This window comes from Anticarsia gemmatalis, chromosome 26 (assembly GCF_050436995.1).
Source record: "Anticarsia gemmatalis isolate Benzon Research Colony breed Stoneville strain chromosome 26, ilAntGemm2 primary, whole genome shotgun sequence".
Taxonomy (NCBI): Eukaryota; Metazoa; Arthropoda; class Insecta; order Lepidoptera; family Erebidae; genus Anticarsia; species Anticarsia gemmatalis.
The window spans coordinates 6,771,178-6,787,368 of NC_134770.1; the positions used below are offsets into that span (position 1 = coordinate 6,771,178).

Sequence of the window (16,191 nt, forward strand, 5' to 3'; positions counted from 1 at the left end):
GTAGCGTGTCCGGTAAATGGCAGGCTCGTCGCCTATTACATGGGACTAACATTGTTAATGCGAAACGTGGATGTATTTCATACACCTCTTCCTAAAAATTCGTTTATAACTTTAGGCGTCGTATAATATACCTAAGTATGTTTGTATGTACCTGCCTATATAGTAAATAGCTTAAGTTTAGCTAAGATTCGCTTATACAGTACCTACCTGTATCTTTCATGGCGACAATAAGATTTATGGACACTTACTTCCTAGAAACTAAGGTTATATTTTATGTTAGTATGTTTACGATGCCATTGTTAGCCATTGTTACAACATACTATGAAATACGTAGAAATTGTCGTTACTCAAGAAAACTAAAGAGTAATTTTTCTTCATTCTGCTATTGAAAATATATTTCAAAGTTATTTTTTTACCGCTAAGCAAAGGTTGCTCTCGGAATGAGAAAAATAATAGCATACATACATAATATCAAGTCTGTTATAACTGCACGTTTGGCGCAATGGTTAAAGTGGTCACCTCGCCGCAATATCCAAAGCGCCGCGTGTGGGTTCGAATCCCACCCGGGACAAATCTTTGTGTGACGAGCAAGAGTATTTGTTCTGAGCCTGGACGTCAATTTATCTATATAAGTATGTATTTAGAAGTATATAAGTATGTTTATCAGTTATTTGGTTACCATAGTACAAGCTCTGCTTAGTTTGGAAGCAAATGACCGAGTGTGAGTTGTCCAATGATATACATATATTTATTTGTTACACCCCAAGGTTTAGCCAAAGGTGTATAAAATACACCTACGTTTCGCTAACAAAGTAAGCTGTATAAGCATGGAATACTGGCCAAACATATTGCTATATAATCTTCACCAGAAAAAACCTACAAACATTAAATAAATGCAGGTGGAACTAGATCTTTGGATAAATAATAATCATTCTACAGCTCTTTCCAGACATATTAACTACTATTCTGCCAAATTTCGTCTAATTCGGTGCAGCAGTTTAGTCGCTAGACATAACATGACATATTCTTAAATAGATAGCAACTAAGCAGGTTGCAAAGTTCAAGTTTATATATTTGCGAGTCAAATCTGTTATAAAGCATTTATCCTTATGTGTTTCCTCTTCCTAATAATAACTATTACATATTCTTATTATAATAATAATAATATGTAATGTCGGTGCTGCGTATTTCATATAATGAAACACTATTATACGCATCGTACCATTTTATTTTATCGTATAGTTAGTGTCAAAGTTGTTCAAGCCCAAAAGGCCTTTGACATGGCTTAACGACTGTTATCATAGTAGACGACAAATGGGACTGTCTTTTACATGCCTTCCAAAGCATGGAGACGCCAAGTTCTCGCACTACTATGCGGACACCCATCTATAGAATGACCGCGCAAATGTTGCTTAACCCAAAACTCGAAATGATGGTGCGTTTTTATGTAATAAAGCGTAATTTTATGTACTTAACACATAATGCAATTAGTCGTTTTAGACTAGTTGCCTACGACTAGTCGACAGTGCGTAATCATTCTTATTTTGTTATTGTTTGCTTTATGGTTACTATGGGGCACTGGTTGCCAAGAGGGAATGGTAATGGGGTTCGATTTCGAAAACATGTACTTAATATAAATCAAGTTATTATGATGAAAATAGATACTATTATTTATTCTTTAATACTTATTTGAGTATAATGTAGGCATTCAAGCCTGTTAAAAAAGGAGAAGTCTTTTCTCGGACCTAAACTATCACACTGAAAGATTTAATTCAAATCGGTTAAGCCGTTTTTCGTGAAAGTGGGAAAAACAAACACTTTCACATTATTGACCATAGACAAAGGTTGTTAGTCGAAGGACAGACTGTATCGAAATGTCAAACGTACAAAGTCAGGGTTGCCATCATTAATTATTAACGTTGGCAACACCACGCGTGGTTCGTGTCAACACAATTATTTTAATTATGATATAAAACCTTGAAATATGACAGTTTGCTTGTTAATATATTATTATGAAATTGTTTATCAGTAGCAATATTTTAGATGTATTTTATTTATATTTGAAGTGTCTTGGTCTAACGATAGTATATTAATTGATGCATGAATTCTTGGGTTCGATTCCCCGGTCGTTAAGTTTCTTTTCAAATTTAGCTGGAAAATTCTTTGGTCTAAGGTTTGGGTTAGATAATGACTGACTAAAATATTACAAAAGGCAAATAAAAATCTATACTAATATTATAAAGCTGAAGAGTTTGTTTATTTGTTTGAACGCGTTAATCTCAGGAACTACTGGTCTGATTTGAAAAATTCTTTCAGTGTTAGATAGACCAGTTATCGAGGAAGGCTATAGGCTATATATCATCACGGTATGACCAATAGGAGCAGAGTAGTAATAAAAAATGTTACAAAAACAGGGAAAATTTTGACCCATTCTCTTATGTGACGCAAGCGAAGTTGCGCGGGTCAGCTAGTCACCTATAAAAAACAAAAATATACAATGTAACTGTTATATTAACTTAAATGGCAATTTCTACACCTATGGAATTTTGTACGAGTGTATAGTACTCATACAAAATGCTAGGCATTTTTTGAAGCAAACAAAGTAACGATTCGAATTCATTGTAAGCCGAAGAACTCTTGAACCATTCTTTAGGCGGGGTTTTCAATGAGTTCAAAGTCCTTAACCTGGATTGAGACCACAAAATGTCAGCTTAAAACCTACTACAAACCTTTTGTGACCTGTGAAAGCTTTACAAGGTGAAAACAATGACTTTCAACGTCTCAACGGATGGATTGATTAAGATATAATTAAAAAGGGTGATAGATTATGTCCTTAGGAAGAAAATAGGTAATATAATATTTCAGCAACAAAAGTATAGTTTGAGGCGGAACCGCAGTCATTAACTAGTCCTTACTAATATTTTAAATGCGGAAGCATGTTAGTCTCTCTGTTGCGTTTTTGTAGCTAAACGACTAAACCGATTTTAATGAAATGTCGTATAAAGATAGTTGAAGACCCATAATTAATCATAGCCTAGTATTTATTGCAAAGAAACCATGAAGGCCTTGGTAATTATTTTTATCACATACATCAGTCTAGCCTTACAACTATGTTGGAGTCGGCTTTCAGTCTCATTGGATGCAGCTGGATTCCCGTTATTTTACATGGAGCGACGACCTATTGGACGTCCACAACCCATTTACCTGGGTTATAACACGTTACCACTCAGTAAGCAATCTAAAATAAATAAAAATTTTCGTAGTTCCTAAATATTTGAGTATTCTTCTAACCCTTGTATTAACATTAACAATGTACAAGAAAATAATCAATTGATAAGTCCTACCGTGGGTTGTTCACCCGGCGGCCATCTTGTGACGTCATCACCCCCTACGCCTGTCAAAATGACGTAACCTTACAAAGCGCGCGCTTTTTTACGCACCGATATTAGCTTTTATGCCTATGACCGTGAAAAAGGTTTTATATATTTTTTTGTAATGTTATTTTGTTCGTACGTGGTGTTTAAACGTGTAAAAAGTTATTTGATGATATGTTAAGTTGTATAATTTGGAGGACAGTGGTGTAATAAAATGGGGATTGCGAGTTCGTGGTTTAGTAATTTGTTGGCAGAGTTGTTGTTTATCAAGTTAGCCGAGTGTATTGGCTTTTTGTCAGTGTTTTGCTATAGTGATTATGTAATTCTTCCTTTGTCCAAAATTCCTAAAATGTCGACGCTGGTGTAGCAAAATTGTATGTAATGGGTAGGTAATGTTCAACAGCCAGTCATATAACATTAACTATAATAATATACTTAGGAATCGCAGTACGGAACCTTAGACGTGAAAAAATAAACAAGCAACTCAATGGAGACTCGGCTAGTTTTTTACAGAATGTTTTAGTTGGAATTAACATTTATTAACCCCCGTTTCTGTGGTACATTTAGCGGTAGTTTATGTATTCAATAGTGTCAAAACGCATATAAAAAACGCTATAGAGTAGATAAACTACCGTTAAATGTACTCAGAAACCGAGAGTTAATATAGCCGGAAAAAATATATGATACACTATTCTTTCTGAAAATCCCACAGTTCGTTATCAAAAAAATGTGTAAATGATAATACTTACTAGAACGACGAAGGCTCTAATTTATTATTACCATTGCTACAAACTTCTACCAAAATGGCAATCGAATACAAGTTATACATTCGTCAAAAAGTAAATAATCGTGTTCACATAACTAGGAGTATAAATTACAATAATTACTCGTAAATCGATGAAGTAACATTACTGCTGGTTTTTATTGAACACGTCCATGTTCGTTTTATTGAAATTATCGTAAAAAATCGTTGAAAAACTTGTGAAGTGCGAGTTGGAATCTTATAAAGAGGTTCCAAGCGATTGTAGAAAAAAGTTTCTCACATTTTTTTAATAGAGAGTCTTTGTAATATAAATTAGTAAAGGCCAATAGTACTTTGCCCGACACGGGAATCGAATCCGATACCGCATGATCAGCAGTCAGATACACTGGAGACCGCCCGATAGAGGCATTCACTGTAAATAAATTAACGATACAATTCATATAGGTATAAAATTCAGTTAAATTCGACGAATTTAACCTTAAGGTCGTGAGTTCGATTCCCACACGGAACAATTATTTGTGCGATACACAAATTGTTGTTTCGGGTCTGGTTGTTCTTTGTGCCCGTTGTTTGTATATTTGTAAAAATCCCCGCGACACATGACCAAATCAAAGTTCTGGAGTTGTCTTTAAAACAAAATAAAGTAATATACGTTATACTTCCACCTATAAACTTATAACCCTAAAAAACAAATCACAATACCGCATTACGTTATACGTTCACAGAACCAAGTAATTAATACACGAACTATCAACAATGCCGCGCTAATTGTAGTTAAATACATCACGCGGAGTACATAAGGGTACATACAGACGCCCTTGGCCAAGTCTTGACCCACTTCGAACATGTTTTGCCATAATAATAAACGAATTAATATAATTTTTCGGTGGAATTTTTTCGTGAGAACTTTTTGAACTTAAATTTTTAGTCATTTATTCATAAAAAGGTTTTTGAAAGGTATTTCTGCTTTTTATTCGGTACTAGCTGACCCGCGCAACTTCGCTTGCGTCACATAAGAGAGAATGGGTCATAATTTTCCCCGTTTTTGTATCATTTTTACTGGTACTCTGCTCTTATTGGTCGTAATGTGATGTTATATAGCCTTTCTAAATAAATAGGCTATCCAGCAGTAAAATAATTTTATTTTTCGATTCGCACCAGTAGTTCCTGAGATTAGCGCTTTCAACCAAAAAAACATTTAAACAAACTACAATTTGTTTAATACATGTCATGCAAAGTCCCCAACCACTCGGCCAGCGTGGTGGGCTCAGGACCTAACCCCTCCCTAGTTTGGGAGGAGACCCTTGCCTTGCAGTGGGACAATAATGAGCTTAAAAAAATGCCTGGGCTCTCTATAACTTTACTCTAAGTCGGTCGGACTATATTGATTGAATATTTCTACTACATTTCTTTCAAATAATACATTTTACATCTCTTGAAATAAAATAGTTAAAATATTTTCAAGCCACTCGAGTAGTTTTTAATACATCTGAGCACTCGAAACTATTCCTAGTAAATCTTCACGGTTCTTATTATATAGGTAGCCGGTAGTGTCCTTGCATTCCGTTATGCTTCGGTTATTCTCAATACTTTATGTGCCGTACGATTCGACATACTCGTTGTGTGAAAATCTTTAGAGGAAATCTTTGATATAAATCCGCGTGGCTTAGTCTAACAGACTTCAAAAAGGAAGGTAATTTTGTTATATCTATAGAAAAATTAAGAGTTGTTTAGATAAATAAGGCTTGCTAGTTGCTACACAAATATAACTGATTAGATGAATTGGCGTGCCTGACTGTGAACCGAAATGTGACAATCGGACCCGAAGAAACTACTCAATCGGCACAAGCCAAAACCTAATGTAGTTGTTGTTATGGGTCGACATTTTCGTTCGACAAATACTGCCGCATCTAATTAATTTATATATGACTTACCTCCGATTTTTGAGTTACATGTAACGGTAGTTAATCTATTCAATTGCGTTTTTTTCTATGAGTTGAATAGATAGTCTACCGCTAAATGTACCTCAGAAACCGGAAGTTAGTAGTTTTAAAAATATCCTTAAAAGTCATCAATCACAAATCGAAGATATTAAATTCGTATTTAATGCGTAGTAATAATAAAGTGACATTTTGCAGTCGTTTGATTATTTTTAAACCTATTTCGGCAGTTACAAAAAACAGCTATCAAAAATGTTTATCTGCCTAATTTCCGGTACAAACAAGTCGGTCTAGTTCCTAGGAACTCAACATTTGTCGATCTATCGCCTGACCTTTGAGAACAACTGTACTTGAGTTAGACTGGTTTATAGACTGACGTCATAGGCTAGATTTATGCTTAATTAGTCAGTTCGGAAAGTTTGTAACTGACTTTAAAATTAAAGATGATCTCAAGTCGTCTGAATGTTTTTTTCATATTTGTAACCTATCTTATAACGTTTTACTTTATCGATTTTGATGATTCTTATTTGTTGTAGGTTTTGAAATAAAAGGAATTTCATATATTTTTCTGTGATTTTTGAGATTATACTTGGGATTAACTTAAAAAAATTGTTATTGAATTGTCTTTTGGGACGGACAAGGGGTTTTTCATTATTTTTTTATTGCCCTCTTTTGGCTGTTGGAAAAGTTTTAGTAGCTAATTGGATGCCGTAGGTATAATGATACCTATATGTATTTTTTTTTGTAATTTTGATGCCTTGGGTTTTCTGTCTATGTTAAGAAGAAGAAATCCAAATTTATTTTTTTAAATCTGCCTAACATTGCACTACATTTTAGGCATACAACAGAATACCCTAACCTCCAAACATGACATTCGTCCTATTCATCTCGTCACAGCCAATGCATTCGCCTAAAAAAAACAAAAGCGCGCCACTTTTGGCTGAATGCTATAATACCTTAACCACACAAGTTAGGTTAAGTAAAGTATTAAGTGAATCAGTCTCCCCGTGCCCGCGGCCGAGTGTGGTCATGTCAGTGTAAAGTGTATTTTGTGTTAAAATAACGAAAATATTTACGTCGATGACATATTTCATTGGTGAGCAATGTTTATTATAGTTTATAGGTTATATTGTAATCGTTTGAAGATAGTTTTTGATGTTTTATTGAGGTCATAATGTAGTTCTTTATATTGTTAAATTGTCAAATCGGGATTAGGGAATTTTCAGGTTATTATTTATGTGACAAGAACTAATATTCTGTTTGAGTCTTAATGTACAGTTTTGCATGTATTTAGAAGTATTTATGTACCTATGTTTATCAGTTGTCTGATAACAGTACAAGCTCTACTTAGTTTGGAATCAGATGACCGTGTGTGAATTGTCCAAAAGTATACCTATGTTTTTGTACATTATATTAGAACATAGATTTATGTTCTTCTAAATTTTGGTATTTGTGCTTTAACCAACTAAGAACCTACGAAAATAATATAACACGAACCTAACATTATTCATTAAGTTCATATTGTTTGTACCATTAAAGCGTATCTTAAACGAAAAAAAAATATATAGGTATTTTAATGTCTAATACTCAGAACCTACGATACTTACTATCACCTGTCGACAATGTGGATTACGAAACATGGAAATGAATGCACTTCAAAGATAACGTAATGACCTTCCGTGGCAATGGCTTTAGGGCCGGTCAAGGAAAACCTCATGGAATTCCGGTATAGTTGAGCCGAATTACGAAGTATTTTGACGTTTAAGTGATAGGTAGGTATTTAAGCGTTAAGTTAGTTCTTTTGACATGTGTTTTAGGGAATCTAGGGATTTTAGGCATTTGGAATGTGGGAGGGGTTAGGCCTTGAGTCCACCACGCTGATCAAGTGCGGGTTAGGGACTTTGCATATCTTCAAGATATGTTTTTAAGAACTCTCAGGTATCCTAGGCTGCATCACGATGTTTTCCTTCACCGTTAGAATAAGTGTTCTTTATTTCTAAATAGAGGCCGCCCGCGACTTCGTCCGCGTGGAAACCCTTCTCGTGTAAATCCCGATCCCTCGGAAACTCCGGGGTAAAAAGTAGTCTATGTGTTATTTTTGGTCTTCAACTACCTATATACCAAATTTCATCGTAATCGGTCCTGTAGTATTTGTGTGAAATTGTAACAAACATCCATACATATGTACATACATACATTCTTACAAACTTTCGCATTTATAATATTAGTAGGATTCTAATACACACATAACTTCGAAAAGTCAGTAAGTTGCCTCGGGTACCTCCTATATACTATATAAGTACTCAAGGGTAATCCTCTATATACTAAAGCCATCTTCCTTTACGTATACATAAACATATCTTAAAACATATGCAATGCTTAGTAAACAACGCAAGTCCGTTTTGGAGGATGATGTCAAAGATTTTGATTCATTTTATTATGCATCAATGACATCATACTATACGTTAAACCTTGCTGCAATATATTTATATTTGTAGAACAAGTTTAAGAAGGAAATGTCTTATGCTCATTTGTGAAGTTCATGTTGAGACAGCTGATTGTGAAACAGACAGTTTATTTTTTATAATTTTAACAGGTGTAAAAGTACTTCTGTCTATTAGCAAACACCTAATACAAAAAGCCGTGTAAGTAGTGATAGTCGAGAGGTCAAATAATTCGCATTTGGGCACTTAATCTTGAGTGCACGCAAAGTGCCTAACCCGCACTTGGCCAGCATGGTGGACTCAAGCCCTACCTCCTCTTTCATTCCGGAAGAAGACCCTTACCCAACAGTGTGACAGTAATGATTAAATTTATTAATACCGTACTCGTACTCATAAAAGGCGTTGAGCGATATTATGAGATAAATAAATAAATATAAATATAATTGGACAACTCACAAACGGTCATTTGATTCCAAACTAAGCAGAGCCTGTACTATGGTAAAGAAATAACTGATAAACATACTTATATACTTCTAAATACATACTTATATAGATACATTAACAACCAGGCTCACATCAGATGCTATATAAATACATATTGTAGATAAACATCTTTCATCGCTTCAGCAGTTTTCGAGTAAAAGCACAACAAACATAATTTTCGTACTTAACATAATTATGTATTTCAAGTAAACCTATATATTATGTAAAGTGACACATGATTTCATCTCAATGCCGCCTCTTGCCGTCTATGTTAATAAGTTAACTGATGTGTACATTTGTACAACCTTCAGGTAAATTGTGCTGTTATTGTAATTATAGGCTTTTGTTTATACTGTCTTGGTTGAAAACTGCTTGAAGTGTAGTTTATGATAAGATAGGTAAAATAAATGTGTGGTTACAGGTTAAATTCCCGTGTCAAGAAAGATAGCTACTTATAATAAATGTATGGTCACAGGTTCAATACCCGTGTCAAATTGTTGATGGATTTCTTGGCCTTCTTTGGTTGGGCGAAGTGCAGTTAGGGGATTATTAGGTTGCAGAAGTCTTTTCGCATTATAGTATGTATGAACTTGTAATAAAATCTCTCTGCTTCAAGAATCACAAATGACATACACGGTTCATTATGTTTCTTTCAGTGAGCTCGTGAAGTACCCAAATATCCAGCTTTTTTGTGTAGAGAAAAGATTTTATTACGAGTTCTTACATACTATAATGCGAAAAGACTTTTCCCGGACCTAATATTAAAAAAAAAACTGTATAGTTAAATCGAAACAAAATTCTCGATCTATTAACATTTTCATCTCAAATAGTCTATTATTTCTCTCTTAATCGATGCCATAAAGACATTGAAAACAAAATATAACACAATACATACATAAAATGCTACACGGCATAAAAATCCTGCACTACAGTATATAAGTTTATCAGCACCATTACTTCTTATCACTCAATCGTTGGCCGGCTGATTGCGTGCGTTTTATTCACCGCCACGTTTCATAACAGGCCATACATACATACATACGTACGCACATACAAACCTTTTTCCCATAGGATTAACCCCCGGTTTCTGAGGTACAGTTAGCGGTAGTTTATCTATTCAATAGTGTCAAAACTCATATAAAAAACGTTATTGAATAGATAAACTACCGCTAAATGTACTCAGAAGCCGGGGGTAAGTAGTGGAGATTATAGAATATTTAATTCGTTACTGTAGTACTCGTAACCGGCAGTCCTCTATAACAAAATGTATGGATCTGAATGAAGCAAGGGGAGTTTGTAAAGATCGTACCAAGTGGTGTGCTCTGGTGTTTGTCTACCTATATGGGAAGAAGACGTGATTTTATGTATGTACTAGAAGCCACCCGCGACTTCGTTGGAAACCCTTCCCGTGTAAATCCCGTTCCCTCGGGAACCTCGGGATAAAAGCCTATGTGTTATTCTAGGTCTTCAGCTACCTATATACCAAATCATCGTATTCGGTTCAGTAGTATTTGCGTGAAAGAGCAATAAACATCCATACATACAGAGAGCCTCACAAACTTTCGCATTTATAATATTAGTAGGATGTTTGTATTTATGTGTATTGTACATATGTACTTAAATTCACGAGTTTTTGATGGATCTCCGGGTATAGACCAAATAACGTGTCTTAGCTCCATTTTTACAAAGTAACTTTACTGTGTCCCTTTTTGAAGAACATTACTGATGTATTTTATAGTAGGTCAGTCGTAACTAATTAGTGAAATAATTACGTCCTTAAATAAACTAATTGTCCGTGTTATTAGTTTTAGTATTAATTGTTAATTTTAACGCAATTTTACCTTGTTTAATCGGTAATTTTAGAATTGGTTATTATTTCGCAATCAAAATGGCGTATTTAGGATGAAATTATTTAGGTATTTGGAACTAAGTAGCGTATTTCATAATGATTAAATATGATTTCCCAAGAGCCAAACACAAATATTACTCACATTTAATAATTTTCACAAGTTTAGAGTATAAAAATAAGATGTTTTTATTAAGATATTATATTCGTAAAGTTATTGCTCCTTTCTAAACGAATTGCGTGCTCAAAGAAATGTGAGATCGCCATAAATCAATAAAGAATAGAATTGCAGAAATATATAATAACTAAAACTTGCACAAAAACAGGTCTAAAATATTTTCTACGCAGGAATTGAACCTATAACAGTAGTCGCCTCGAAATCACTGGATTTCGAGGCGTCTACTATAACCATTGCGCCACTACAAAAAGCCTTAAAACATACTAATCGATGAAATCAAGCAATAATCTTACTTAATAAACGCTAATTTTAATTCACACTTCAGAAATAGGGCACTATTCCCATAGCCTTGAAAAATCCATAATTATCCTTGTACTAATTAAAATACTCTAATTATCAATATACAGTGTTAATTTGAGGCCCTCATAACCGCTTACCGCTAAACGATCTATAGGTTAAGCAACCTTTGGCGCGGTCATCCTATTGATGGGTGACCGCATAGGGATTTGGACAGAGCGTCTCCGTGCTTAGGGTACGGAAAAAGTCGCATTTAAATATGTTGAAAACGAGAGTCAGATATATTTTTATTACTCTTTCACGCAAAAGCTACTTAATAATAATATGTATCACACAAATAGCTTTATTTAATCTATACTAATATTATAAAGCTGAAGAGTTTGTTTGTTTGTTTGTTTGAACGCGCTAATCTCAGGAACTACTGGTCCGATTTGAAAAATTATTTCAGTGTTAGCTACTATTTATCGAGGACGGCTATAGGCTATATATCATCACGCTACGACCAATAGGAGAAGAGTACCAGTAAAAAATGTTACAAAAACGGGAAAAAATTTACCCATTGTCTCTTATGTGACGCAAGCGAAGTTGCGCGGGTCAGCTAGTGTATAATAGAATTCGGGAATTATAGTACGGCCGCTGAGTAATTACCGATTTGACAGATTATTCTTTAAATTAATCGATATAACCTTGCACGAGCGACACATTTGCCGAATGATTTAGAATACCTCTTTAATATAAAACTTTATGTTAAAATATCAGAATTAAGTAATTTTCCAATAAACACTGTTTCAAAACTTAAAATAGTTTGTAAATAATATGAAAACATTTATTTTTTGTTCTTTGGCGCGCTTGTATAAAGTTACATCGTGCGGATTTGTGCGTCTAGTTTTCATAGTGATGTGCTTAATAGTATTCGGTCCGAATTCATTGGAATAGGTATGATTTTTATTTCTAGTAATATTGATGGAATATAGGAATAAGGAATGTGGATATTTATTTTATTTCATCAAGGATACTCCACCTAATGAAGAACTTGTGTCTTTAACTATTATTGGTTTTGATTTTATTTAATTAAACTCTATACTAGAATATTTTAAAAACAAACTGTTCCAAAATGATATTAGGATTACTGGTTCAGTCACTTCACTAGTATTGTCAATTTGTCATGTGTCAAATCGGTAATAACTCAGCGGCCCTACTATAACGCGAACACGCATTTACCGTCAAATGCTTAACGTTTCGGCGAGTGCAACCTGCGCCGAAACGTTAGGCATTTTAAGGTAATATGCGTAAACATGCAACGCGAGAGTTTAAAAGTTAAAATAGCTTTATTACCTGCATAGTATGCTAATTTTAAATAAATTTAAATTAACCCATTAATGACCCAATGTCCTACTGCTGGACAAGGGTCTCCTCCCGTAATGAGGGAGGGGTTAGGTCATGAGTCCACCACGCTAGCCAAAGGCGGGTTGGGTACTTATAGTATACTTTTTACTTCAAGAAATCTGTTCACGCAGACAAAACCGCGGTAATAAGCTAGTCAATGAAATTGCAACAGACAAGACTTTAAGATTAAATACAGTTGTATTTTAAACGAGATAAAAATTAAATATCAATCGAAAATACGCCGCCATTAAAATGACCACAGATTAAAATTCAGTGAGCATAGATTAAAAACTGCATGTTAAGTGTGACCTCGTGACGTCACAAGGTCGGGTCGCACAGCTGTGTTACGTGTCATGGCAAGTGTATAGCAAAAGCAAGTGGCCTATAAGTTCTAAGATAAAAGTTACTAAGTTAGTTAAGGTTCGGTAACTTGTTGGTTGAAGAAAGCTTAACTTAATCTTTTAGATAAAAACAGTGTATTTTTATTAACATATCTACACAAACTATTGACAAAGTTAGTCACACCACGGCTGCAATATTACTATTATGAAGAATACCTATATTTTATTTTATTTAAGTAAAGTTTAGATAAATGGAAAAACGAGTAAATCTGAGCAAAATAGCACTTTTCTTAACCGAAAATCAAGTAAAATCGACATCATACGCTATCATACATACATACATCAAACAAAACACTATTAGAATAGCATCTAACAATTAAAACAATTGACCATTTTTATAGAATCTATTTTTTTTCTTCTCATTTTATAGAATCTAAATCTCTATATAAACACGTAATAAGTGGAAACTTGCACAGTGAGTCAGTGTGTCTAGTCACAATGTGTGTGACCTCATTGTCATTGACTGTTTAGGCACACTTTTAAACGTTCGAAACAGCTGGCTAAGTATCTAAGTTGGTACGTCTATTTGATGATATCTACTAAGCTGCTAGATCGATTTTGATACAATTTTATAATAATGCTAATTCTTACGTTATTTTTATCAATAACTAGCTGATAAGGGCGATTAGGTTTTTCTTACGAATCTCTTTGCTTTTTTGTTCTCTTACAAAATCTTTTCGTCTATAAAAGCCCTTCTTAAGATAACATACTTAATCCAAAACTTTGTCAGTTCATATCCTCAGTGCTTAAGGTCGCCACGCCGCTACTGCTCCGTCGGGATGTCGAAGTTCGATTCCTACACGAATCAATTATTTGTGCGATCCACAAATAAATGTTTCGGGTCTGTTTGTAATTTGTGTCCGTTGTTTGTATGTTTGTAGAAGTCCCTGTAAAACAAGAGTAATTCTTAGTGCGGGATATGTCTGAAAAACCACTATAAAACTTTAAGTAAATATGTAAAAATCGCTACCCGGTCTAGTACAAAGTAGCTAGATTTTATGGCTTTAAAGTATCATAATATATATATTATTTCCAAAAAGTTAAGTCCTAATTCAAGTTGAATATATGGTTATAATAGATTTAGCTTAGATTTAACGAAACAAATGTTAAATATAATTGCAAAATAATACAACAAAAAGTAAATAATAAAATATCATGTCATACAAAATAATATCCAACAAATTCTCATAAGAAATAACCTCAAAACGGTAGACATGTCCTAATTGTGTGTATCAGCGCTCCGTGACCTCTTACACCCAATTACAGAGTGACATTGCTTCATTACATTATGAACATTAGGAAATTATAACACTGTTCACAGTGTTCACTGTGACCTCTGCCATGATAAATAATTGTATTTATTTGAGAACAATGTGAACTTATTTATTTAATAATATACTGTACTTTTATTGTAAAAGGAAAGTTGGTTGATTAAAACAGTTGCCATAGGTTTGTTGCCAGCTCTTCTCATTGGCCCTACCTTCCGAACTGGTTGTAAATTCGCTTACTCTATTTTTTCGATCAATTATCGATTATCGATTATTGATCGATGTTTGTAGATACATATTTTATGAATACGATGCTTACAAACTTCCCTTGCTTTATTGACATCTTTATACCTTGTCATATAAGGCCGGTTACGAGTATTACTTACCTGATCTTTTAGTAAATTAAATTACATATAGAAACTTAGCGGTAGTTTATCTATTCAATAGAGTTAGTTTTTATATGAGTTTAAACGCTATTGAATAGATAAACTACCGTTAAATGTTCCTCAGAAACCGGGGGTAAATGATTTCATTTTAACCTAGTAGTGGTCAGTAACAAACAACAACTACTGTTTCAAATAACAATCCGGAAGGATTTCGTCTAGCGTATAACTAAACCGTTCAAACATGGCCGGCCTTGATAACTAACAATGTTAACAGTGCTAATAGGTTTAATCTTTATTGAATTAACACACGCCACTGCTAAACAAATTAACTGGGTTTGTTAATTACTAGTTGATTTTGAAAACAAAATGGTATTTTTCGTGAATTGTTTCTTTGTTTTAGCTGTGTTTGTACTTTTTTCTTCAGGTAAACATTTTCTAGTTTTTATGTGTTTTCTCCTAATAAACCAACCTAAGACTTAGAAGTAAGTAAGTGTTCGTAGCAAACTCCTATCTTTCTATATAAATGCGAGAGTTTGTGAGTTACATATGTATATTAGTTACTCTTTCACGCTTAAACTACTAAACAGATTTTGATGAAATTTGGTACACAGATCTATACTAATATTAAAAAGCTGAAGAGTTTGTTTGTTTGAACGCGCTAATCTTAGCAACTACTGGTCCGATTTGAAAAATTCTTTCAGTGTTAGATAGCACATTTATCGAGGAAGGCTATAGGCTATATATCATCACGCTACGACCAAAAGGAGCAGAGTACTAGCAAAAAATGTTACAAAAACGGTGAAAAAATTATCTCTTATTTGACGCAAGCGAAGTTGCGCGGGTCAGCTAGTAATTTATAAATTGGATTAACACTAAGGATATTTTGTAACCTGGAAAATACACGCAGTCTTCGCCATGAGTTTGTAATACATAAAGAACAAATGAAATTATCATAATTCAGCCTTGACTGGATCAGCGCATCATAATTTGATTCAAGTAACCTATCCTAACTAGTAACGCCATCAGATAAAAATATTTGGGACACAAATTTTTACACTGATTTATTAAATCTTTATAAATAAATAGATTTTTTCAAAAATAAAGTCAACTCCCGCAGTAAGAATGGCTCTTCTCGCGGGGACTTTTACAAACATACAAACAACAGACGCAAAAAAAACAACGAAATCCGAAACAACTATATGTGGATCGCACAAATAATTGTTCCGTGTGGGAATCGAACCCACGACGTCCCGACGCAATGGTAGCCTGTGCTAAGGAGACAGACAAAAGTAGATAATCGTTTATGGTTTAATATGTGTCTATTATTTAATAAATATGCTTAAGTAACTACTTAAACAGACTTGCATGGCTTTCAGTCGTATGCAATTTTGTAAAAACAAAATATGTACAAGGGGTTGGAAATTG

General features: G+C 34.0%; 1 protein-coding gene across 9 annotated transcripts in view; it reads left to right on the forward strand.

Moving 5' to 3' along the window:
* LOC142984291 (uncharacterized) overlaps positions 1 to 16,191 on the forward strand; it is a 74,851-nt gene that overhangs the window by 7,007 nt on the left and 51,653 nt on the right. For 8 of the 9 annotated variants that reach the window (XR_012960144.1, XR_012960143.1, XM_076131778.1 and 5 more), the window contains exon 1: positions 7,053 to 7,173. The exons of the other annotated variant lie outside the window; for it this stretch is intronic. The gene's annotated coding sequence lies outside the window, so the exon portion shown is untranslated. Of the gene's footprint in view, positions 1 to 7,052; positions 7,174 to 16,191 lie in introns of those variants that run through there. 9 annotated transcript variants of the gene reach the window in all.